Below are 14,320 nucleotides of genomic sequence, written 5' to 3' on the forward strand. Positions count from 1 at the left end.
GTGTGTGTGTGTGTGTGTGTGTGTGTCCAGCATTGTACTCCTGTGCTAGGAGTTGCTGATAGGTTTGTCCTTTCTTTCATCTCTCTTCAGTAAGGCAGAGAGTCCCTTAGCTGTCAACCGCCTCTCCATTATATCATCCCTATAGTTCCACCACCCTGCACACATACAGCCTGGAAACAAGTGAAAAGTAGTCCAGACATCATAACTGATCAATGCATAACACATGTAACCTTCAGCATCCCAGGCAGAGCTGAAAACAGACCAAGAGTGGCATAAAAAGTGAAGTGTAGGTGTGGAGAACTATGTGACATCCTGTGTCCTATTGTTCAATTCATCCATCCATCATAGAGAAGCCTCAAAACTCCTACTTGACCACTGTTCAAAGCTCTCCATGCCTTCACAGACTGATTTACAAATGAGCTTTCCAGCACAGGAAGATTAGCTCATACACACGCTTTTAAACAAGCCGCTAGCTGGTCAGGGGTAAAATAATCCACTTTGCTGAGAAAAGAATGGGCCTACCGAAAAAATTAACCTCCAGATGCTGGATCGATACGTGTCCTTTGGTGCGTTGCACTATAATAAAGCGCAGGGGAGGGGAGCGGGAAGGTTAAGACGCGTTTGGCTTCACTCGTCCCTCTCATATCATGTCTGATGGGAATGTGCTGCTAAAGATGCATGCATCAGAATGTGCTCATTGACATGCCATCCAACCAAAACTGGATTTTTTTCAAGAGTACGCTATTAGACTAAGAGCTTGCGTTGAGTCTTTTGGAGCAACAACCATATTTGTCTTGAAATGTTCAGTGTGAGGGTGCCAAATAAGATCATTAACCTTGAAAACAAATCCTGTTTTTTTATGTCTGCCAAGTGGTTTAGCTCAAGGAGAGTTGACAGGCCAGTATCACATGAAGTGATGTGTATTGCCTGGGTGATCAAATTTTAGGATTGTGCTTATATTGATTATTTTATTGCCTTTCTGAGCTTAAGCTGTTTTCTTGAAGCTGGTCCGGCCGGCGTATATCTGTCACAGCCTGTAGGACCTTCTCTGGTGCTTTTAATACGATGGGCTGATTTTATTCCTTATCTCTTATTCATTTAGGGAGGGATGGAGGGAAGAAAGCAGGAGGATGGGCTGCTATGTGCTTGGATGGTGGAGAGGGGGAGGGGTGCGGTGGATTAAAATCTTTGGTCGAAAACATCCGCATGAAAAAACAGAGGCAATGAAATAAACATCCCACCAGCGGATGAGAAGACAAGTGGAGATAGTGGAGAGAGAAAATGCTGTAACAGACTATCAGAAATGGGGGTAATGAGAAAAGTGAGTGAGAGTGAAGTGAAATGAACTGCAAACAGGACATGGACTCTGTGGCGGGGAAACTGGTGATGAGATTCTGGAACAGAATGAGTTCAGTACAACAAAAACCTCCACCAAACAACAAAGAAAGATAAAGAGAAAAAGGGGTAATAGTAATTATAGTACATAGTGTAGTATGTGACATATATGAACCCTTTAGAGGGGGATTTTGTTTCCCTTTTTGCAGGTACAGTAACAATTGGGGGCTCGTCTGGGATTTGAACCCAGGACCTCGCGCACCCAAACAAGAATCTTACCCCTAGAACAGGGGTAGGCAAGTTCGGTCCTAGAGAGCCACAGTCCTGCAGAGTTCAGCTCCAACCCTAATCAAACACACCTGAACAAGCTAATCAATGTCTTCAGGATTACTAAGGCTATAGGCAGGTGAGGTTTTTTTTCAGGGTTGGAGCTGAACTCTTACATAGTGTAATATGTGACATATATTGACCCTTTAAAGGGGGATTTTGTTTCAACCTATGAAAAGAAACATATCCACAAATATACAGATGTACAATAAACGTAATACAAGCACACAGCTGTCTGATTACTGCATAATAATTATAAAAATCATTTTAAAGAGATTGTGCTTGCAAAGTGCAATCTTGTCCATTTTTAAAGCTTAGCATAATGAGAAAAAGTGTGCTCACTATGGAAATTCCCATGGTTTATCTATGACTTTTTAAATATTGTATTCCTTTCTATGACTTTTCTAGGCTTGGAAATCAGAATTTTAAAGTTCACTGATATTTCCAGATTTACTACACTGAAAATATTTTTTTGTATTTATTATTATTTTTGATGAGTATCTTTTTCTAGTTTTCAATTTTGTTTTTTCTCACATAAATCATTGTTTCAAACTCATGTTGTTTACCCACACAACTCATGATGTTTCTTCTGTTTAACAAAGAAGACTGCCGACAAGACAAACAGTTGCTGGTCCCCATTGACTTCCACAGTATTTTCCATATTATGAAGGTGTCTACTAGCAACTGTTTGTTTACCCACATTCTTCAAAATGTCTTCTTTTATGTTCAACAGAAGAAAGAAACTCATACACGTTTGGAATGACTTCACGGTGAGTAAATGATGATAGAATTTTCATGTTTGGGTGAACTATCCTTTTAAAATCAAGATTAATTTGCCTGGTCTACATGACAGCATGAGTTATTTTCAGGTAGAATATATCTTGTTTCAATGTACTGCCAGATGGTTTTACACTTTAATATATACAGTAAATTAATATAAATTAATTTAAAAACTTTACATTGCTTTTTTATTTCAAATTATAATATTTCTATTTCTATATATAGTATATAAAATCTAATAATTTTACAGGAGAAGACAACGATACTCATTAAGAAAGTATTTTTTATTTTATTTACTAAAATACTCATAGACTTCCGAAGAACCATTTTCTTCTAATAGAAAACAGACAACATGTGCTTCACCTGCAATACTTGACCCAAGATCACACTTTTGACATGTAGGCCGACTCCGAGTCATGGCAAAAGTTAAAACTGATTTAATAAAAGATTATAAAATAGTGCAGTCAACAATAAAATGCTTCAGCTTCCTGAGTGGGTGGAGGAGAAAGATAGAAAGAACAAGAAAGAGTTGGAAAGGATTTAGGAGAAAGAATGTATTTTAGTGATAACACTACATTTTTATTGCACTTTCAGCTTAGCTGTGGACAGTACAGAAGGAATAACCAACATTAGTGGGTGGGACAGTAGAAAAGAGTAAAAGAGTTCATCCACTGATCTTGATGCTTTCACACTTGGTCCGATTGCTTGGTCCGAACCCGAGTTCGATTGCTCCCCCCTCCCCTGCCCCCTGCCCCCACTGGACTGTGTTCACATTATATTATTTGGGTCCGAACCCCGTTGCTTATAGCGCAGGAGAAGACAGCAAAATGCGTAGCATTGCTCTCTTCATTTTTATATTTATGTTTTTGAACCGTTGGTTTTGTTTCCAAAGCTTCAGTACATACCGGCACTTACGTCTGCCTTATTCAGTTTAAACATTGCATGACTTTATTCTTAAATTTCCAGCATTCCAAATTACATACAAGCTACCTGCTACCATGACGTGCAATGAGCTGCATTAATGCACTGCAGTAAAAATTTCGTCTGAAACAGTGCCGTGAACATTTATAGAGTTTGTTATTAATGTCTTGGAATGATCATGGTGGCATGTTGGAGTTTTGTAGTCCACATGTTTTGAATCAGTGCGAAGCCGGATGCTGCCTAGTCCCGTTTACAGTGATTGAGAGTGAAAAGGGCGTAGTGCACTTGGCAGCTCCTAACTGGGAAGAGGATGGAATTAAAATCAATACTCTGCATGATGAGGTGACCCAGAAGGTTCAAATAGAACTCACAACTCTCTAATGGCCACTGCATAGCTGCTTTAAGATTATTAGCTGTCATAAACAGAAGATCTAGTCATGGGCATAGATTAGGGTATAGTGATGGGGTTCCTACCAACTTTCTGAAAATCACAAAATCCCTGGCCAACATTTGGGCAGTTTTCCTCAAACAACTTAGAATGCCAACACACTAGAGATCCAAAGGCGAGGTTGATGAATAGAAATACACGAGCTCATGTTTTGGGGTTGTGGAAAGAGAATTGTCATTTTGAAATCAAGCAAGAATACAGCAAATTAAATTTCCAAAAGTTAAACCCACTGCTAATTTTTTATTAGTCAGCAGATGCATACATCAAGGTTGATTCTAAGATTTTGTCTTTAGAACAAAATATTTTGAACACTGTTTAAAATAAACAGAAAATAAATGTAAAAAATAAATGTATATCAATGACATCAACAGAATTTTTCAAATAATTGTTCACAGAAAGGTTCTCTGGAGAACCCAAAAATTATTCTTCTATGGCATTGTTCCAAAAACCTGCTTCTGGAACATTTATTTTAAAGAATGAATTAATACTTAATGTAACAATTTAAAGAATTGTATGACACAAAAAGAACGATGGATGAGGTGGAAGCCTACTTACCTCTATGCAGTTCCATTTTCTTCGCAATATTTTAAGATGAGTCATCATTGCTTTAATCGCGCTTTGTTTTAAATATATAATAGGCTATTTGTTTTTGTCGCCTGCCTTATTCCTATGTAGTCTTAGCAACTTTATAACCCAACCTACGTCGCTGGATCTAGTTCAGTTTCAGTTTTTTTTTCTTGCCCTCTGTGCACCTGTTCTACACGCTCTTGCTGATGTACAAATGATACTTTCATGTATGTTAAGTCTCAGCAAATCAGATGCTCTTCATTTCTGAGCCATCATCCATCCACCCCCCGCATCCCTTTCTGTCTTTGTATTCTTTTGCACATCTTAGCTTTTTGGTATAGAAAACTCTCGCTCACCCCTCCCACTCCTTGCGTTTTCCCCTGAAACCAAGAAACCAGGACAGCTCGGCGACCGACGGGTTAACGCGCACTCGCGCTCGTGATTGGCTGCGGGAGCGGCGCTTTTAGAGAGAGGTAACCAGGCAACTTCAGCTGGAGCAGCGGAGAGAAAGAACAGGGTGAAGGGGAAAAGAAGCGCAAAAATCCCATCAGCTTTGGTGTGCGATAGAAAGGATGTAGTCCAGGTCTGTGGCTGTCTGTCCCCGGCATGGGAAAGTGGATTACTGCTCTTCTACAGACGGTATACGGAGTGACTGCGCGTGGATTTTTATCATGAGAAGTATGGGATCTGAACGCACCAGTTTAAAGGTAAGAGGGTTTGTCTTAAGGATGCGGTTCGCGGTGATATATGGAAAGAAAAACGGCGTCGGTGCTGTTGCAATGAAACTTGTCCATGTGGAACGCAAGGATATCTCCCTGCGCTCCGGTGATGGAGTTGTGTCGGTTGATTGAATCCACGCATCTAAAGCAATAGGAGAGATATTATTAAACAGTTATCACACATCTGATTTGCGAGGAAATGAGCCGAACCAACTGCCACCAGTTGACGGTGATCATGCGTCCACGCGCGTATGGAGAGGAGCGGCGTTTGCTGCATTGACATCCATGTTCTGCCCTGCGCGAGGGCGATTGATCAACTGAGATTTACTACAACCTTTCGTATTTAACACCTTTTCCATTCACCACCGAGCACAGGTCTAATACACGCTCAGATAGTGCTATATGCGCACTCATTAGAAACTGCAGTGGAAAGAGGTGTTCGGTATTGCCGGCTAGTGTTAAAACGCACGAGTACCAATTCAAGACACGGTAGCGTGAGGTTTCCATATATTGCAACGTGAAGAAACGTGTATATATTTTGTTTGTGTGGTTCAGGCAGGTTGATCGGTCCGCAGGGGCTCCGCGGCAGCAGAAGCCCGCATTAATGGCTCTGCCCGTGTATGTGTGTGTGTGTGTGTGTGAGAGAGAGAGAGACAGGGAACCAGCGGGCGGCGAGAATTCCGTTACTCGCGCTCTAAGAATCTCACAACTGACTTGGGGCACCGGCGACCGCGTTAAACGCATCTCTACGTGGCGTTTTCTGAACGGTTGCACTGCAGGAGTATGTTCCCACAGCGTTTGAAGCTGTAGAGCACGTGAGGACGATGTGCTTTGACACAGAACATCCTCTTCAGACTGCCTGTGGACTGGGTAGAAACGGACACCTCGACGTTTGCTAAGAATAAAACGCTTGAAAAGACACCGACTCTCGTCGCGTTACCTTCCCGTGTGGTTCCACTGAGCAGAGTGGACCGCGCGCTCAGTCTGAAGGACAAAAGCGCCAGTGACTGAGTGTCCGGTGAGGAAGACTCTAGTAAAACCTAAAATAACATTATGGTGACCAACCAACGTCTCCGAGAGGAAGACAGCTTAGTAAACATACAGTCATGTTTTAATGTGTACGCAGAAAGGTTTGTGTGAGGGTTAGCTCTAGGGTTAAAAGGTTGCGAACACCATTACAGTAATATAAAAACAACAGAAGTCAATCGAAAGTACCTATCATGATAGGAAACAAGTGTTTTTGTGACTGTTTCGTTATTTATTAAAGACGCATGACAATTTTTGTGTGAAAATATAGGGAAACTCACAAATGCAGCTACAAAGCAGAGCATACATCAAGCTGCTCTCATTCTTAACCTATTTAGCAGCACTAGTCTTCACTCTGTTTTCTTTTTTAAACATCAATGCTGACTGTTACCGTAGGTTTCCACATTAGTGTTGATAGTAGAAAAATCATGATCGTAAATGTGTGTTTTTTTTATCTCTCTCTTTTTTTTGTAACTGAACTGATCCAGGTGTCAGGTGTTCATTGACAGCCCCTCGTTTTTAGGTCAGTGACTATTGTGTTAATATGTCACACATCTTTTGTGTGGTTCAGCCATCAGTTTGCGTTTGTTTTCTAGATGAATGCTATTTCGAATTAATTTTTGTTTTCAGCCAGAACTTCTGTTGTGAATTCATTTTTTTGTCAAGCTTTTCAGCATTGTAGGTAGGTAGATAGATAGATAGATAGATAGATAGATAGATAGATAGATCAAATGAGGATACATAAAAAGGAGCAATGTGTTTTTTGTGCCATAATCAGGTCAAGAGTCATTATGCCAACCTGTGCCAGATGGCACACTCTCCCATCCCCTCATATTATGCCACCGTTCTGCTTATAAGTTACTATAGCTTTGGTAAAGGTGGTCTGTTCTGGACTTTTCTGTGTGTAGTTAGTCCTTCCCTTTCTGCCTGAATGGGCCCAGCAGGCAACAGTGCATCTCCATGGAGACCGAACACAGAGTGTGGGAACCCTCAAAGCCAGCATTGTTTTTCTCTCTCTCCACTGTGTTCATTTATTCATTCTACAAGCTGGGTTTGTTTTGAGGTATTGTAGAGGTAGGGTTGTAATTGAGACATATCTCCTGGGGTGATAGCATGTTCAAGGAAAATTAATACTAATGCCTGTTGATTTGACCTGTATGAACTCAATGGCAAGCCAAGCTTGCTGTTCTAGATACTTTTCTGTTTGAAACCAGATCTGTAAAGAAAAGAATGGCCAGAATTGATGAATTTTTTTTTTTTTTGAGAGCAACTACATTTCAAGTGTTAGTTGCACTTTAGATTGTGAGGTGGTTGTCATAGGAATGTATTGAGATGAGAACCGAGGTCCTCAGAGCAACATGTCACCCCTGGTGTCTTCATCAGAGCAGAAGGTGAATTCCTGAAGTAGAGCTGTTCCATGGGGGATGTCCCTTCTTGGAAATCTGTCCGGGATAAAGAGGAGGCATCGACTGCCATTCCTTGTCCTCTGTATTGATCTGTCTGTTCTGTGTGACATTATCTCCTCCTGCTAATTAGAGCTCAGGATTGGCCTCACCCATTGGATGGCATCCGGCTGAGGACATGACACTGAGCCCGAGGGCACAGCTGCCACAGTTTTGGCCCATCAGAAGCTTTCCACTCAAAATCCACCAGTAAAAGTGATAATTTAATTAAAAGAATGCCATTTCTGCTGAATGCTTTGCATATTGGTGTTTTGTGTTGTCAAGCTGTGCTATGATAAATGTCAGTAGGGCCCTGTGTAATGTAGGTATCTCTGTGTAGGTGTCATGTGTGACACTCTTGTTCTATTCCAAAATCCACACTCTTAAAATAAAGGGTTTTTTATTGACATTTATGGTTCCATGAAGAACCATTAACACCCATGGAACGTTTCTAATTTACAAAAGGTTTTTAAAAAGTGGAAACATTTTTCTTTAGATTATTAAAATGTTCTTCACACTAAGAAAACATGTTTAAGAATTGTTAACTTAAAGGTACTTTCAGGAACCAAAAATGGTTGTTTTGTGATATTTAATTGAAACCGCCTTTGGGAACCTTGTGTAGTGAGCTGCCTGTTCTAATGGTCTTGGAACTTCATAACTGACCACAGACTAATTGATTCCAAAAGAGTTTGGCACATTGCTCAGCCAGCTGTATTGTTGTTCTCGTCATCTTAGGAATTATGCTGTTGATTGTTTTAACATTAACAGATTTGCTTATTTTATAGAAAATTTGGACCATGTGGAAATTAATTTTTATAGTAATCAACTTTGTCGCAAAGCTTGATTGAGCTTAACGTGTACTGAACCCACAATATTCCTTGAATATGCTGCCTCCATAGGCAGCTCACTAGGTTTTAGTCCAGAGCATATGTAGAAAGGTTGTACAAGGTGGAAGCAGTGGTTCTCTTTGTGCCACATGCTGCAATGCCACGCTGGCATCTGCCCCATAATCTCCTTAAAATGGCCACAATCTGTCTGCATGGCTATTTGGGTCCAGAAACGACAGTGAAACATCAGTCCACACACAAGCAAGCTCAGCATACTTTCACAAGTTGTCTTATACTTTCTTTGTTCTCATATGTTCACATTTTAATTTTCTGGCCTTCTGTTCTTATTGAACCTGCCTTCAAGTACATAACTAACAATTTGTATAACAGTTGCACAATGACTGCAGAGGGCTGCGGTTTCAGGGTCTAAAGTCTTGACCCTGTATCTGCTTTTCATTTACCGCATAGTTTCTAGTTCCTCCTATGACTATTCCAATCAAAATCTCCTCCTTGAGCTATGAATAATGCTAAGAACCATGCTTGCTTATTTATTTTATTCAAACTGAATCCACCAAATGAACTCGCTTTCAATGGGCATATAGTCACTGTGGTATAGAGGTACGCAACGCTCCACTGACTCCAGCCTACCCGTAGAAACAAAAGGAAGTAAGAAGGCAGACAAAAAGTCAATGGTTGATAATTTATTCCCATGAGAGCCTCGCTCCAGAGCGAGTTTGATGTGCTGCATTGCAAACAAAGACCGGGAGAAACTCAGAAATGCAGGCCATGCAACAGTCTCAGTATATTAACACTTCAATATAATCTATTCTTTCAACATTCTCATTTACTTGCGCTCAAACTTCAAGGACTACTCTCCTGGGACTCATTCTTTATTTGAGGCACTACTTGCCGCTCATTTACCATATTTTTTGCTATGCATCACCAGAACCTTGTGGGATTGCACCTCTTCTCTCCTCTGTCATTTAAAGACAGTGAAAGAAACAGAGAGAGGAGAAGAAAAGAAAGGAAATTAATGACATTTTCAACCCTGCTTTTCTTCGTCATTCTTTTGTATACATACACCACTCACAAGTTTGGGGTCAGTAAGATTTAGTAAATGTTTTTGAAAGAAGTCTCTTATGCTCACCATGTCTGCTTTATTTGATCAAAAATACAGGAAAAAACTGTAAAATTGTGAATTATTATTAGTTTAAAACAACTGTTTTCTATTTCAACTTCTATTTTAATATATTTAATTTTTCTGTTTTAATATATTTTATTATATATTTATTCCTGTGATGGCAAAGCTGAATTTTCAGCATCATTACTCCAGTCTTCAGTGTCACATGCTCCTTCGGAAATCATTCTAATATGTTGATTTGTTGCTCAAGAAACATATATTATGAATTCAACAGCATTTATTTGAAATAGGAAATTACACATGACAAATTTTTGTACTGTCACTTTTGATTAATTTAATACATTCTTGCTAAATAAAAGTATTACTACTTTCAAAAAAATACTGACCCCAAACGTTTGTACAAAATAAGGAATGCTACTGATTTTCAACCTTTTTTTCTGTCGACACAGATGAACAGTTGTTGAGCAAATGGCTGTTGTCCACAGGGCATCAGGAAGACCTTATTTTATCCCTGCTGAGTGCTACTTCTGCTTCCAGAACAAAGAAAAACCATCTCTCTTCTGTTTCTTAAAGGGATAGTTCAACCACATATGGTAGTTCTGTCATCATTTATCCAATCTACATGTTCCAAACTGTCTTTCTTCTGTGGAGCACAAAAGAAAATGACGACATATGAATCCACTAACTTACATTATATAGAGAAAACCAGCTGAAACATTCTTTGTGTTCTGCGGAATTTTGAACCACATTAATGTGAGTAAATGTTGACAGAATTTTCTCTTTTTTTGTAAAATGTCCCATTAAGAGTTGGCTGGAAAATCAAAAGGAACAAAATGGCTCCCTGAGGTCCCCAGACCTAAGGACCCGAATTGGTTTTTTCTAGCAACAAATTGTATTCGATTAATTTTGCTCTTACTGTCTTTTCATCTGGTTTAATCTGTTGTCTCTCATCCCCTAGAGAGAGAGGCAAAGAAAAGATTCAGCGTGACCTGCACAGTGGGGCCCCGGTCTGCTTAGAGTGGGCTTCAGCTCTTTATGCGCAGGCCTCCCTGTGCACCATTATCAAGCTGAAATGAAAAGCCTGTATTTCTCTGTGGCGGACAGAGTGGTGAGCTGCACAGAGCTGGAGCGCTGCAGCTGTAATGCGCTGTTGGAGAAAGAGGGTGCAGTTGAATGTTAGGACGGAGACACACACGCAGAATCAAAGACGTGAGGTTTGCTCTACTAATGTCAGTGTAGATTTGTCAGTAATATGACGGTGTGCATATGCTGCCAGCTGGTGGTATTCTCTGTCAGATGTTAGCCTGAGGGCAAGACAAGCCAGGTCTGTAGTCAAACACTAGGGAATAATGACACTTCGCCTGTCTAATGAGACACAAAATGGCGAACTCGGTTTTGTCTCAATGAACAAATGAATTGCTGAAATCTGTCGTTTAATTTAATCCATGTCACACTTTATCAATATGATGTCAATAAATAGCGGGTCAAGGCCGGGCGTTAATGGAATCTGCACACAGAATTCTGCAGAAACCTCTGAATATTTAGTATTGTAGTTTCAGGACTCTCAACATTCACAGAGTTCTTCACATTCCTGAACTCTGTGTGTGTTCTTTCATGAAACAACCCATGAAATGGTTTGACAAATTGCGTGTTGATGTATTTCCTGTCAAAAGGATTAATTCACTCAACTGCACAGTTTGGGCACTGTTGGTTTTTCTTTCTGTTTAAATTAATATTTTCATACTGTTCAGAGTTAGAAGGTTCACTGCATTGCTCTTTAGTTCTCTTTCGCTGTTCAATCTGTAGCAGCACAGCAAAATAAGTCATTTTCGAGAATGCAAGTTTATCATCGGTTTTGAATGTGATGCAGTAGAAACACTGTGTACCACAAAATAATGGCAAGAAATGTCATTCTACTGAGTTGTAGGATGCACAGAAAACAAACATATTCACAAATTAAATGACTCTTATGAACCCGTTCTATGTAATAAATCGGAAATATGTTGTGTGACCAAAGTAGCCCAATCCCTGAGACAATTAAATCAGTCAGATCTTTTAATGAATAGTTAAAAAAGGACGAGTTAGCACTTGGAATCAGTCTGAAATCAAACTGCAGTGCTTTATTTAAAGCATTAGCAGAGGGAATATTTAAAAATGGATGTTAAAGCTAAAAAAGAATGTGTAACCAACTGAATGAAAAATCAGTTGAAGTGGATATCAAATTGATTCTGATTTGGAATCAGTCAGACTTAAGTGTGAAAACCTTAAACAGACAATTGCCTTTGATTGACTTTACAGCCCGAAAAAACTAGTTTTGCTATTGCTTAATGATGACAGGTGATATTAGGGGGATTCTAGAGAACATTTCATTGGACTAAAATTGACACGCTTCTGAAAACAAGATGAGTCATCAATATTTTTGGTCTATTTTGTCAATAATTATATGATAGTGCACTCTCAATGGTTTCAGCATTAACAGACCCAAGGTGCGTCAGAAACTGCTTAGGTGTGTGTACTAGCACATTTCAAATCTTAAAAGTATTAAAAAAAAAAAAACCTTGGATATAATATCATATTAATTAAATAAAAGGCGACTTAAGTGTACTTAAAGAGAGTTCACTTTGATGGCTGTTTCTTAGCACGCTTTTGCACTTTGGAATGTCAGATTAGGTAAAATACTTGGCTATTTGATATTACATTTTAAATATACTAAATTGCAACTTCATCATTACAAATTTGTCTGAAAACATTAGATTCAGTCCGCACTTAAGTATATTCTTTTAAAATATATTATTTCTGTAATAAATACTCTTTTTAGAAGTATGCTAAAGTGTACTACTTTTCCACAAGGGGTTGTACAGTGTGTTGTCGCAGCATGATTTTCAGGGGTGTGTGGCATTCATTTCTTTGATCGACATGGCCACATCTGTGGTGTGAGAGTTTGTCCAAGGTGTGTCAGCTGGATCGCAGTTCATTTGGACCAGAAAAATCACACCAGTGCCAGATCCAGATGCGCCAACCATAAGCATCCAACACCTACTATTCCAACCTGCCTCCTTTTTTCTCTCCCCCCTGTCTGTCAGTCTTTCTCACTCTATTCTCCATCCAGGAATGTGTGTAGATGTGTGCATTCATGAGAATCAACATAAATGCATCTGGACAGACAGAAGACCAGCGTTGAGCTCTGGAGACTGGGTGTTTCCATAATGATTACATGTCAAAGAGCTACGGCGCAACATCTCAGGCAGTCTCCTGGCTGTATTGCCCTGACTGGGAGAGATTTCACTCTCATGTTGCCTGCAAAGCCTTCTGCCCTTGTACTGCAGGAAACAGATTCTGTTTTTTTGAATAGTTGCCTGGGAAATCTACTCACCGGCTTTGCTCGAAACGAACATACATCTCTCCAGAGCGTTTGCTTTTCTCTTCTCCTCTGCTGCGTGTTCTGCTTGAAATAACTGCACTTCACCGTCTCTCTTTTTCTCTCTCTTGCTTGTATGGGGAATTCCATCTACGAATCAGTTTTTTCGCCTTCTCTTATCTCTCTGTGCAGGGAAGGATTCAGAGTTGCGTGTACATATCTGTCAAAAAAGAGATGAAAGAAGTATTTTTTTCCCTTTTTTGTGTTTGATATAAAAGCAAGGGCTCTTTTGCTTGTGATAACACTCAGCCTCTCCGTCTCTGGAGCGCAGTCAGGGTCTAATGCGCAGACACTCTATTGCACCCGTGCGTGTCATCATAGAGCACTTGTGTGCATGTGTGCGCCTGTGTTTGAGCAGGGCCATATTAAACTGACATTCTGGTGTCGCAGTGTGTCATGCTGAAACCACTGGATAAATGGCTGAGACTCAGCATGCATCAGAGAAAGATGGAGGGATATGTGGAGAAAGAGAGAGGGAGGGATTAGATGGATGGATGTAGAGATCGTAGAATGGCATAAGATGGCGAATGTCATCAGTAATGGTTAGGCTACTGTTCATACGGCAATTGGTGTTTTATGGGGTCCCAACTTTGGTTCTTCAGAGGTTGCTCTTTCCTTGAGTTTTCAGTTTTGTTAATTTAGAGAGAGAGTTCATTATAAAATGAAATGCTGTCTTCATTTATTCAGCCGCATGTTGTGAGTTTCTTCTTCTGTGGAGAATTTTCTGAAGAACTGTCATGCTGCTTTTTTCTATTCAGTGGAAAATCATTGTGATCATGGCTGTCAAGCTCCAAAAGAAGCAGCAAAATAAAAGTCTTCCAAATCCATTTGATAACTTTGTGCATGGGACTCTAGGGCTGGGCGATATGATGATACTATCGTATATCGACGATGTCTCGTAAGTATCGCGATGTCGATGTCAACAGTCAGGTAACAGACGATTATCGACATTATCGGAAAAAAAAAGATATGATAAACCTAGTAAGTTGCAAAAAATATTTTACATAGCCCCAGAGTCACCATACAGGTCTTTTTGCATGCAAGAATTAAATAATTTAGTAGGAGGGTTAGGAATCGAAAAGCTATTCCAATTTCGCAAATCAGATCAGATGCATAAGGTCAGGAATCAAATTACTTTTTATAAAATTACATTTCGATTCTGCTTCTCTATGTCTGTATGCACATTTATTGTGATTTCAAAAGATTCAACTGCAAGTAGACGAAATAGAACTCACTTCTGCACTCACGCGCTGTTTTCTGCTCTGCACACACACACAAAGCGCATGCACATATAACACTCTTATATACGCCAACAATGGACTGAGCTCTCTTTCTCGCATTCTTACACATTCGAATGGACAAATACACA

At 39.8% G+C, this 14,320-nt stretch overlaps 1 protein-coding gene across 1 annotated transcript in view; it reads left to right on the plus strand.

Annotated features, from left to right (window-relative positions):
• Positions 1–4,890: 4,890 nt before the first annotated feature.
• dab1a (DAB adaptor protein 1a) overlaps positions 4,891–14,320 on the plus strand; it is a 175,607-nt gene continuing 166,177 nt past the window's right edge. Inside the window, exon 1 of the mRNA XM_016498043.1 lies at positions 4,891–5,085. The gene's annotated coding sequence lies outside the window, so the exon portion shown is untranslated. The remainder of the gene's footprint in view (positions 5,086–14,320) is intronic.

This window comes from Sinocyclocheilus anshuiensis, unplaced genomic scaffold (genome assembly GCF_001515605.1).
Source record: "Sinocyclocheilus anshuiensis isolate Anshui unplaced genomic scaffold, SAMN03320099.WGS_v1.1 scaffold801, whole genome shotgun sequence".
Lineage (NCBI taxonomy): Eukaryota > Metazoa > Chordata > Actinopteri > Cypriniformes > Cyprinidae > Sinocyclocheilus > Sinocyclocheilus anshuiensis.